The sequence below is a fragment of the Amblyomma mixtum genome, chromosome 10 (genome assembly GCF_055824585.1).
Source record: "Amblyomma mixtum isolate Tamu chromosome 10, ASM5582458v1, whole genome shotgun sequence".
NCBI classification, from domain to species: domain Eukaryota; kingdom Metazoa; phylum Arthropoda; class Arachnida; order Ixodida; family Ixodidae; genus Amblyomma; species Amblyomma mixtum.
The window spans coordinates 39,898,623-39,911,274 of NC_143021.1; the positions used below are offsets into that span (position 1 = coordinate 39,898,623).

The 12,652-nt window shown below is 45.8% G+C and overlaps 1 long non-coding RNA gene across 1 annotated transcript; it reads left to right on the forward strand.

Moving 5' to 3' along the window:
* Positions 1-2,787: 2,787 nt before the first annotated feature.
* Positions 2,788-4,640, forward strand: LOC149325634 (uncharacterized). Its single transcript, XR_016286042.1, has 2 exons — positions 2,788-4,115; positions 4,513-4,640. It is a non-coding gene; the product is annotated as an uncharacterized LOC149325634 (long non-coding RNA).
* Positions 4,641-12,652: the final 8,012 nt, after the last annotated feature.

The following is a 12,652-nucleotide window of genomic DNA, read 5'->3' on the forward strand; positions in this document are numbered from 1 at the left end:
GAGTGATATCTAACCTCGAAATTCCCAACCGAAGCTTCTTGGTTACAATGGATGTGACATCTTTATATACAAATATCCCCCACCCAGACGGCATACACGCGACAGTGGATGCATACTTGAGGACAGATCCCCCCGTTCATCTTGATGAGGAAACTCTTTCTGCAATCCTAGGCTTAGTACTGAACTACAACAACTTTGAATTTGAGGGAAGACACTATCTTCAGGTCAACGGCACGGCGATGGGAACAAAGATGGCTCCGGCCTACGCTAACTTATTCATGGCAGCACTGGAAACAGAATTCCTTGACACTCAGTCCTTGAAACCACTCCTTTATAAGCGTTTCCTGGACGATATTTTTCTCATTTGGCCGCACGACGAAGCCAGCCTCTTGGCATTCATAGCGAGGTATAACGCATTTCATCCTTCCATATCGTTCACCCACAGCATCTCCACAAAATTTATAAACTTTTTGGACGTTCAAATAGAGAAAAAAGGCAGCGTGCTTAGGACAACCCTCTACAAAAAACCCACTGACCGCCAGCAGTACCTACATTTTAAGAGCAGCCACCCACGGCACTGCAAGACTGGCATACCCTACTCACAGGCTCACAGATACCGACGGATTTGCTCTGAGCTCGAAGACTTTGACCGCCATGCTGAGCAGCTAAAAACAAATCTTTTACTTAAGGAATATCCAGCGTCCATCGTCGATGACGCTATCCTGAAAGCTCGTGGTTTAGACAGGAATAAAATAATAAATTCCCCACAATCGCGGGATAGTGAAAGGCCAAGCAACCTTATTCTCACGCATTCATCTAACATTCCACGTGTTAATAGTATCCTATCAAAACATTTTAATATTATCCAGCAAAGCAGTCACTTGTCTCTCATTTTTAAACAACCACCAAGAGCAGTATACCGGCGCAGTAGGAACCTGAGGGACATTTTAGTCAAGTCCAAAACAACTCCAACCCGAGTCCTGGATGTCAACCGTGCCGTAAGCCACGTTGCAAGGTTTGCAGTCATATGCAGACTACAACCATCGCTAAAGGAACATTCTCCGATTTCACCTTCAGGATTAGGGAAACCCTGAATTGCGACAGCGCGAACGTAGTGTATATGCTACACTGCAGTGTGTGTGGCATGGAATACATCGGTCAAACGGAAACACCGTTCAGGTTGCGTTTTAACAACCACAAGGCCCATACTCACGCGCTGCCAAATCTTCCTTTTTCTAAGCACCTGTGCCTGCCCCAGCATGCATTCGAAAACATTCACGTCATCCTTCTCCAATCGGGTTTCCAAACAAGTCGCCAAAGAGAACAAAGAGAGTCGTATTTCATACACAAATTTCGGACACTAACACATGGAATTAATGAAAACTTGGGCAGTTTTACCTTCCTCAAAAGCCTAACTAGCTAGAACAATTTGAACGTCTGGAATCCCTCCTCTTCCATGACGCCTGCACTCTGCGGGGTCCCACGTCCCCATTCTTACTTTTCTTAATTTTTTTTTCTGAACGTATTTACTCTTTAGGTTCCTTCTCACCCGTCCTTTCGGCCCCTTCTTTTGAAAAACCAGTCTGTACTCGAATGCCTTCGCGACGAAAAGCACGAAGGGAATGGCCTACTGTGGGACGGACGCCGCGGCACTCGGCTGCGGGATCGGGTTCCCGCACGGCGTCTGGCCGGCCGCCCTGCCTCCCTCGACCGCGGCGCCGCGCTTCCGCCGTGGCGATAACGGGCTTGTCTTAAACAGCTCTAAATGTTGTGGCTGACTCGTAACTCACGTTACAACGGTCCAAAACACCTGCACCGCTGGGGAGCGGTCCGTTCTGTGATGTTATACACTGTACACATGCATGCGTGCGCTTGTTTCTTTCTTCTTTTTATGTTTCTTTTTTTGTTTTATTTGTGGTTTTGCTTTGTACTTTCCTTGTTAGAATATTGTTTGTGTTAATTCTGCTGGGTTCACCACCCACACCGAAGGGAGCTTCTCTCGAAACATTCCTTCTGAGAAGCAACTAGTTCCCTCCCTATCTATTTCTATAGCTTTGTTACCCAAGCCTCCGCCGTTGCCTTCCTATATTTATTTTTATTTTTTAATGTTACTTTTGCTTCCTTTATTTTTATATTTTTGTGCATATGTTTTTTCCCCTTCCCTGTCCTTCGCAACCGTCACCCTCTTCCCCCTAAGTGGACTGGGGCACTTGCGTCTTATACTGACTTTGCGTCCCTTTCCACTAACGGGAGAGAGAGTGGTTTCACCTCACCCTTTGCGCACGCTGCGTAGAAAATGAGAAATTGTGTTCATTCTTGTGTATACCCTGAGGAAGGACGGTCCTCCGTCCGAAACTGTCGGTATTAAATTAAGATAATTGCAAGGTTGTGACCCCTTCTTCTATATATATATATATATATATATATATATATATATAGTAAGAACGTAGACCAACGTTTGAAACGCTTGAAACAATTTATTGACGTTTCGACCGTGGAACGGCCTTCGTCAGAATGTGTGGATCGAGAGGGATGGCACAATATATGTAGGTAAGAACAAAGAACAAGAACAAAGACCAACTCCCCCCAGCAAACCACAAACCTCCCATAGATGTCCAGATTAAGTCTGAACGTCTATGTACCAAACCAAAATCTCTCAGACGTCTTATCTACCAACCTTTTTTCGTGGAAAAGCTGCAGACGTACCCACGACATCATATCTGCCTTAACCTAGACTTCTCGTAGATATTACTTGTCACGTCCTGAGTATGTAAGCGAGGTATATAATTTAAGAATTCCATATTTTTCAATCGTTCGATATTTCGTGTTGCCTTACTGCATTTAAAGTTTGAAATCGCTGTTGACTACAAATTGGAGGCATGACCAGCGCTGCCTGTGTTTTTGTGTTTTTTCGTGCTCGCTTCATGGCAACATTATCCTGCCTAGAAAGAAGAAAAATACGGGAAGTAGTAAAGACAAATCTGAATGCACACGCATCAGGTTTCTGACTCAACTGTACGCAGTTGGTTTGAAATGCCAGTCACTTTGGTCAGGATTCGCATTGTTATTTCATTACTATTGTTACATTCAATTTATACCTTGTGCTACAGCCTGCAAGCTATCTCAACCACACTGAAAAGTGAGGACACACTAAAAAACTTGTTTGTTATTTAGCAGCCAGGACTATATAATAACCATTTTTTCTGATTAAGCATGTTTTATTCAACTTATCCAACTATTTAAAATACAAGAATTGGTTCAGTTCAATTTTTGGGAGTTATTTTTTTTTCAAAAATGTCTTAAATCTGCTAATCGCACTAGCAATGATAACTATTGGAATGTTGAGCTGAGGAAAGCTTAGGCATTTGTGTTGCTGAATGTGTGACCTCATATTTCTTGAGAATGAACTTCTTGAGTCCCGCTTTTTATCATCATGTCAACACTGTAATCATGTCCAGTGCAGGCCAAAAATTTCTCCAGTTAACCCTGTGCCAGCGGCGGCCCCCTTATCCCAGCAAACTTCCGAACCTCATCTGCCCACCTGCCCTGATCCTCTCTGCTGTGCTTGCATTCTCTCTGAATCCAGCCCGTTACCCTAATGATAATTGGTCATCTTGCCTTCATGCTACATGCGCTGCCCATATGCCTGTTCTATGCTGCGGACAGGCGGCGGCGGGGAAAGTGCGGTGAATTGTTTAAGCCGCCATCGCGTTGTAGTTCGTATCGTATTTTATCAATAATAGCGCAAACTGCGCATGGCGATTGCAGCTGTGAAAAAAGTAATATGCTACAATTTAAAAATAATTAACTTATTTTTCATGCCACACCAAGCCTGCTACTAAGTACAAAAAAGAGACGATACAAAATATGTGACAGTTTCGCACATCCGCACGACGCTAGGTTCAGCCATGGCGGCAGTGGTAGAGCGCAGGGCGTGTGCGATTTCAATCGTGTTCCGTGGGAACATTGTGTTTGAAGAACCTCGACACAGAATTAATTATTCCCTTATTATTGCTGGCGAGATTGTTTGCTTGCTTTTACTACTCGGCGAAGTGGACCCGTCAGTACGAATTAGGACTACAAATTTTCACCGGCTGGGATCGTGACCTTTCTTGGTGCGTACTCAGTCTCAGTTTACTCATTGAAGTGTATTTTATGCTATTTTTGCGTTCGTAATGAAAAAATTCTAACGCATTTATCGGCACGTTATATTTTTACGCTCACTCGTTTGGCTGTTTTGCCAAACTCGCTGTGTATTGAAACAAAGGCTGGTGATGTATGCAACTGGCCTCTACTACCGAAATGTGGGCATGCGTTCGGATGGTGTGCCGAAGTGCGTGTGCAAGCACACTCCGCTCAGCACGACTGCCTTTTAGTGCTGCAAGGGCAACCTTTCACGCTTCATAGACTTGCGTCGGTAAAAGTGGCGTAAATTACTGGGTTTGTTTGTTGTGGTTGCTGTGCCATTCTCTTGTCACCTGTAAAAGTGAACAATTATGCTTTCTTTTGCAGCAACCCTGGCCTATTGGGCTCGGCAGAAGAGTATTGATGCCACCGCAGCTGTTAACCTGACTGTTATGCTCAACGAGAAGATTCAGTGAAAGCGCCGAGCGCAATAAAATACTGACGCACTAGGAAGTCATCTGCAGTGTTTTGGGCTCCCATGATGGCCATGTACTCGCTTACTCAACTGTATTTGAGCTAGCTGGAGTGCTTGGACGTCCCGACGACTCCATAGGGAAGTCTGTGGCTGGGATGCAGTAGGTCTCCGTTCCATCTGGAATTGTAACAGGTGTCAGCTGCATCTCGTATTGCAGCTGATTCCAGTCTGGAAATGTGTCTCCTAAACCGTAGGAATGGAACCAGTTAGAAATTTTCACCTAGATATTGATCTATGTATAGTCATATTCTCTTTATATAGACGTCTAGGCTACGTATACTGGGCGTACTTACATGTTCGCAAATATCTGATAAATGTAGAGCGTGATGTCTGCAGTACGTACCTACAACGTGAACTGGACCCTCAATTTTCATGTTGTAGGTACGTAGATTTTTCGTAAACGGTACTAATATGGATGTCTAATGGAGGTGTCTAATGTCCAGCGTAAATATCTTGCTGATGTCTATGGTACGTTTTATGGTTTACTGGGCCCCGAACCCGTAGGCTGCCATCCATGTAACAAGTCGCTGTAAAGTATGTCTGCACATGACCACATCTTGTAGCGTCAATAGCACCGGTTCACTCTTTCGTTTAAGCATTCGCGGTGATTTCAACTGCGATACTGCAAATGTCATCTACCTGCTGCAGTGTACCATATGTAATTTACAATATATAGGTCAGACTGAAACCCCGTTTAGATTACGCTTCACGCCCACGTTCAAGCCCTACCGAACTTACCGCTATCAAGGCATGTCCAACTCACCGGCCACTCATTTGATCAGATTTCTGCTACCATCCTAGAATCAGGCTTTAAAACTAATCATGACCGGGAAATTCATCATCATCATCATCATTTATTAACCCTTAAGGGTCCCGTCGTGCGTAGCCCCCATTCTTAGTAGCATTTTCCTCGCACAGGTGGACCGAAACATTGAACGTAATTCACCAGGTTTGGTTAAAAAAAATTTGCAGATATGTTGACGACTACCTAGTGTTTTCATATCAGTGTGATCTAACTCATAGCATACCTGTCATTTTGAACGTGTTTAAAGAATGCAGCTCAGGTTTGAATTTCACCGTTGAGTCACCCAAAGAAGGGGTGCTACAGTTCTTAGACTTGTCGTTGTCCATGTGCAAGGATCACATTTGCTGGACTTACAGCCCCCGTTCTGCCAAGGCCCTTCTTAATTTTGCTTCGGGACACTCAAAAATCGTGAAGAATGGTATCGCGACGTCCTGCATTAAGGCAGCCATCACCAAATCGTGCATTCACTCCTTCCAAAAGAGCGTCTCTGCACAGGTGAACAGGCTCAAGGAATCAGGGTATCCCATGCATGTCATCTCGATGACGTGCGGCAAACTAGTGCGCTGGATTAAAAGGGCACAAAAATCCCAAGACGTTGGAAGGGAGCGGCAAAAAGTCGGCGTGGTGCCCTACGTGCATAGAATGGCACATGGGTTAAAGAAGGTAGGGAGCCGCTACGGCGTCCAGGTGGTTTTTTCCGGGCCAAGCAAGCTGAGCAGTTTATGCTCTCAGATACGGAACAGGCAAGAAGGTGTTGGAGATAAACGAAAAAAGCGCTGATGCACCGTTAGCCACCGCGCCCCGTTTGTTCGTATGTTTTTGCAGGCTAGTTGGTGCCTAAGCATTGTGGATTTTTGCGCAAAAGACACGACACAAAGAAACGAGGTAGACGGGACAAGCGCTTACTAACAACTCAGGTGTTTATTGACATAACATTTGCTTAAATACAGCAGCTGCTCTTATCAAACACGAAAAGGGAAAGAAGAGACTTAGCATACATATATCAGATCAGCACAGATCCCACCTTCGCACGAGTGAATGCATGTTTCGAGCTCTAATTCTGCGCAAGATAACTGATTTCTTTTTTTGAGAGCAAAATTGAAGGATTGCTGACACACGAGTTACCCGATTTTCCTATCTCATTGGCCTCAATTATCTCTCTTCCAAGTTGTGTCTTGCACCGGCGCAGTACTGAAGTTTTTTCGAGCGCGGGAGTGCAGTTGCGGCAATTCCGAATATGGTCAATCATTTTGCTACCTGACTTGTTCTTTACATCTCTTGCGTGCTCCCTCAGCCTTTCATTAAGGCACCTGCCAGTTTGGCCAATGTACTGCTTACCACAGGCAAGTGGTATCGAGTACACAACGCTCTTTCTACAGGCCACGAATCGCTGCTGGTGCCGCTTCGAACAAGCGACGGCCGTATCCTCCGCATTCACTCTCTTGCAAATCCTGGAGAGTTTTTCAGGAGCGTTAAAAACCACTCTAACACCAGCCCTAGCACCGATCTTCTTAATACTATGCGAGATTCCGTGAATGTACGGAATAACCGCCACTTTCTTCCGGTCAACTTGGTCGGGTTTTCTGGCTGGTTGCTTCAGCAGGTTCTCGGCAGTTGAAGCCAGCAAGGCCGTCTGGCAGCCTGCGCTCGAAAGGCGCTGCAACTGGATGTCAAAGCTGCGTCCTACCAAATGCAGGCAGGACTTGCTCAGAGCGTTGGAAAGGCACGATTTCACAATGCCTCGTTTCACGGCTTTGGAGTGTGCCGAGCTGAAGGGAAGCAGGGGCTTGTTGCCTCTGGGCTGAAAGGCCCAACATACGTGTTCACTTGAAAAATGAAGCCCTATATCTAAAAACCTGATGCAATTATCTTCCGGTAACTCGTGCGTCAATTCTAATGGTGCTAGGCACTCTGAAAACGTCGTTAGATGCTTATGTACACTAGCCGAAAAAGAATCTTTGTCACAATCCACGAACGCAATGAAATCATCAACAAATCTAAAAACCTTTAAAACGTTAGTGTCGCGAAGGCAGTCATGCAGCATCTTGTCACGTATCGCTAAAAAGATGTCACTAAGACATGGTGCTAGGCACGATCCAATGCATACTCCTTGTTTCTGAATGAATGTCATATCTTTCCACTGCGCATACGTAGAAGTCAGGTACATTGTTAACAGTTCGATGAAGTTATCACCGATAAACCTGCATTATTTTGGAAGGCTGTTGCACCATGGCTGTCAATACAATCGCGGACATTTTTTAAGAGACAATCGTGAGGTATGGAATAATACAAGTCCTTTATATCTACTGACAGGGCTGACATGCGTTTGTTGTTATTTGATTTTAAGAATTCAATTATTTCGTCCGAATTTTTTACCCTAAATGGATCGTTAATTTCTAAAACACTCAACTTCTCTTGCAAGAACCTGGCTACGGCTTGCTGCCAGGACCCCTTTTCGGAAACAATCACTCGGAAAGGGCATGCATCCTTGTGTGTCTTGCCACTGAAGAACATGTTTAGGGATAACTTCTCAGCTTTCTCTACAGAGTGCACTAGCCCATCCAGCTTTAACGTCTCGATAAACTTCATTGCCTTTGTCTTAACTTTCGCGAGTGAAAGCTTTTTACACTCTTTGAAATTTGTAGCGATCGCTTCTGAAGCCTTCTGAAGATACATAGTTTTTTCCAGGACACAGAAGCCTCCCTCCTTATCGGCCGGTACGATATTCAAGGCATTATCCTTCAGGTACCGAATGGTCTTTTCAACAGGTAGGGTCCTAGTTGACGACCTGTGACGTTGGAGGAAGTCAACGCCTTCGGAGACACACCTCTCGGCTTCAGCCCCTGAACGTCGCGAGACTTGCCTGACCATTTCCAGTAGTTCAGCTGGAGACTTTCGAGGTTCGGTGGCGAACTTTGGTCCGAGGCTGAGTACCTGCTGGGTCTGCCTCGGAAGTGACACGTTCCCCAACGTATGGACGTTGTTCCCAGGTCCAGCGTTCACTTTTGGTACGCACCGTCGAAGGAGCGGAAGTGTTCGTTGCCACAGGAATTCTGTAGTACTGTTGATCATCACGCAGAATTGGCGCCATTGCGATGAAGCACTGGAAGGCTGCGTGCACTCTTGTAGCCGAATCCACAGAAATTCCTTGTACAGACGGCACTGCCTCTGGTACTCCGAGCGCAATATTTTGCACACTCTCCTTCCGTGCCCGGGCGAAGGTGTGCAGCCGCCAAACAGCGCTATAACTTCGCCAGGAAGCACCTTTTTTCGGATACAGAACCCAAGTTCTCTGGACTTGCAAGCCACATGGGCAATGATGGGAACAAGTTGCGACGGATACAAGGAATAAAGGAAAGGAACGCCTGCAGAACTAGAGATATAACTTGCGAGTATGTTTTTGCAGGCTAGTTGGTGCCTAAGCATTGTGGGTTTTTTGCGCAAAAGACACGACACAAAGAAACGAGGTAGACAGGACAAGCGCTTACTAACAACTCAGGTGTTTATTGACATAACATTTGCTTAAATACAGCAGCTGCTCTTATCAAACACGAAAAGGGAAAGAAGAGACTTAGCATACATATATCAGATCAGCACAGATCCCACCTTCGCACGAGTGAATGCATGTTTCGAGCTCTAATTCTGCGCAAGATAACTGATTTCTTTTTTTGAGAGCAAAATTGAAGGATTGCTGACACACGAGTTACCCGATTTTCCTATCTCATTGGCCTCAATTATCTCTCTTCCAAGTTGTGTCTTGCACCGGCGCAGTACTGAAGTTTTTTCGAGCGCGGGAGTGCAGTTGCGGCAATTCCGAATATGGTCAATCATTTTGCTACCTGACTTGTTCTTTACATCTCTTGCGTGCTCCCTCAGCCTTTCATTAAGGCACCTGCCAGTTTGGCCAATGTACTGCTTACCACAGGCAAGTGGTATCGAGTACACAACGCTCTTTCTACAGGCCACGAATCGCTGCTGGTGCCGCTTCGAACAAGCGACGGCCGTATCCTCCGCATTCACTCTCTTGCAAATCCTGGAGAGTTTTTCAGGAGCGTTAAAAACCACTCTAACACCAGCCCTAGCACCGATCTTCTTAATACTATGCGAGATTCCGTGAATGTACGGAATAACCGCCACTTTCTTCCGGTCAACTTGGTCGGGTTTGCTGGCTGGTTGCTTCAGCAGGTTCTCGGCAGTTGAAGCCAGCAAGGCCGTCTGGCAGCCTGCGCTCGAAAGGCGCTGCAACTGGATGTCAAAGCTGCGTCCTACCAAATGCAGGCAGGACTTGCTCAGAGCGTTGGAAAGGCACGATTTCACAATGCCTCGTTTCACGGCTTTGGAGTGTGCCGAGCTGAAGGGAAGCAGGGGCTTGTTGCCTCTGGGCTGAAAGGCCCAACATACGTGTTCACTTGAAAAATGAAGCCCTATATCTAAAAACCTGATGCAATTATCTTCCGGTAACTCGTGCGTCAATTCTAATGGTGCTAGGCACTCTGAAAACGTCGTTAGATGCTTATGTACACTAGCCGAAAAAGAATCTTTGTCACAATCCACGAACACAATGAAATCATCAACAAATCTAAAAACCTTTAAAACGTTAGTGTCGCGAAGGCAGTCATGCAGCATCTTGTCACGTATCGCTAAAAAGATGTCACTAAGACATGGTGCTAGGCACGATCCAATGCATACTCCTTGTTTCTGAATGAATGTCATATCTTTCCACTGCGCATACGTAGAAGTCAGGTACATTGTTAACAGTTCGATGAAGTTATCAACCGATAAACCTGCATTATTTTGGAAGGCTGTTGCACCATGGCTGTCAATACAATCGCGGACATTTTTTAAGAGACAATCGTGAGGTATGGAATAATACAAGTCCTTTATATCTACTGACAGGGCTGACATGCGTTTGTTGTTATTTGATTTTAAGAATTCAATTATTTCGTCCGAATTTTTTACCCTAAATGGATCGTTAATTTCTAAAACACTCAACTTCTCTTGCAAGAACCTGGCTACGGCTTGCTGCCAGGACCCCTTTTCGGAAACAATCACTCGGAAAGGGCATGCATCCTTGTGTGTCTTGCCACTGAAGAACATGTTTAGGGATAACTTCTCAGCTTTCTCTACAGAGTGCACTAGCCCATCCAGCTTTAACGTCTCGATAAACTTCATTGCCTTTGTCTTAACTTTCGCGAGTGAAAGCTTTTTACACTCTTTGAAATTTGTAGCGATCGCTTCTGAAGCCTTCTGAAGATACATAGTTTTTTCCAGGACACAGAAGCCTCCCTCCTTATCGGCCGGTACGATATTCAAGGCATTATCCTTCAGGTACCGAATGGTCTTTTCAACAGGTAGGGTCCTAGTTGACGACCTGTGACGTTGGAGGAAGTCAACGCCTTCGGAGACACACCTCTCGGCTTCAGCCCCTGAACGTCGCGAGACTTGCCTGACCATTTCCAGTAGTTCAGCTGGAGACTTTCGAGGTTCGGTGGCGAACTTTGGTCCGAGGCTGAGTACCTGCTGGGTCTGCCTCGGAAGTGACACGTTCCCCAACGTATGGACGTTGTTCCCAGGTCCAGCGTTCACTTTTGGTACGCACCGTCGAAGGAGCGGAAGTGTTCGTTGCCACAGGAATTCTGTAGTACTGTTGATCATCACGCAGAATTGGCGCCATTGCGATGAAGCACTGGAAGGCTGCGTGCACTCTTGTAGCCGAATCCACAGAAATTCCTTGTACAGACGGCACTGCCTCTGGTACTCCGAGCGCAATATTTTGCACACTCTCCTTCCGTGCCCGGGCGAAGGTGTGCAGCCGCCAAACAGCGCTATAACTTCGCCAGGAAGCACCTTTTTTCGGATACAGAACCCAAGTTCTCTGGACTTGCAAGCCACATGGGCAATGATGGGAACAAGTTGCGACGGATACAAGGAATAAAGGAAAGGAACGCCTGCAGAACTAGAGATATAACTTGCGAGTATGTTTTTGCAGGCTAGTTGGTGCCTAAGCATTGTGGGTTTTTTGCGCAAAAGACACGACACAAAGAAACGAGGTAGACAGGACAAGCGCTTACTAACAACTCAGGTGTTTATTGACATAACATTTGCTTAAATACAGCAGCTGCTCTTATCAAACACGAAAAGGGAAAGAAGAGACTTAGCATACATATATCAGATCAGCACAGATCCCACCTTCGCACGAGTGAATGCATGTTTCGAGCTCTAATTCTGCGCAAGATAACTGATTTCTTTTTTTGAGAGCAAAATTGAAGGATTGCTGACACACGAGTTACCCGATTTTCCTATCTCATTGGCCTCAATTATCTCTCTTCCAAGTTGTGTCTTGCACCGGCGCAGTACTGAAGTTTTTTCGAGCGCGGGAGTGCAGTTGCGGCAATTCCGAATATGGTCAATCATTTTGCTACCTGACTTGTTCTTTACATCTCTTGCGTGCTCCCTCAGCCTTTCATTAAGGCACCTGCCAGTTTGGCCAATGTACTGCTTACCACAGGCAAGTGGTATCGAGTACACAACGCTCTTTCTACAGGCCACGAATCGCTGCTGGTGCCGCTTCGAACAAGCGACGGCCGTATCCTCCGCATTCACTCTCTTGCAAATCCTGGAGAGTTTTTCAGGAGCGTTAAAAACCACTCTAACACCAGCCCTAGCACCGATCTTCTTAATACTATGCGAGATTCCGTGAATGTACGGAATAACCGCCACTTTCTTCCGGTCAACTTGGTCGGGTTTGCTGGCTGGTTGCTTCAGCAGGTTCTCGGCAGTTGAAGCCAGCAAGGCCGTCTGGCAGCCTGCGCTCGAAAGGCGCTGCAACTGGATGTCAAAGCTGCGTCCTACCAAATGCAGGCAGGACTTGCTCAGAGCGTTGGAAAGGCACGATTTCACAATGCCTCGTTTCACGGCTTTGGAGTGTGCCGAGCTGAAGGGAAGCAGGGGCTTGTTGCCTCTGGGCTGAAAGGCCCAACATACGTGTTCACTTGAAAAATGAAGCCCTATATCTAAAAACCTGATGCAATTATCTTCCGGTAACTCGTGCGTCAATTCTAATGGTGCTAGGCACTCTGAAAACGTCGTTAGATGCTTATGTACACTAGCCGAAAAAGAATCTTTGTCACAATCCACGAACACAATGAAATCATCAACAAATCTAAAAACCTTTAAAACGTTAGTGT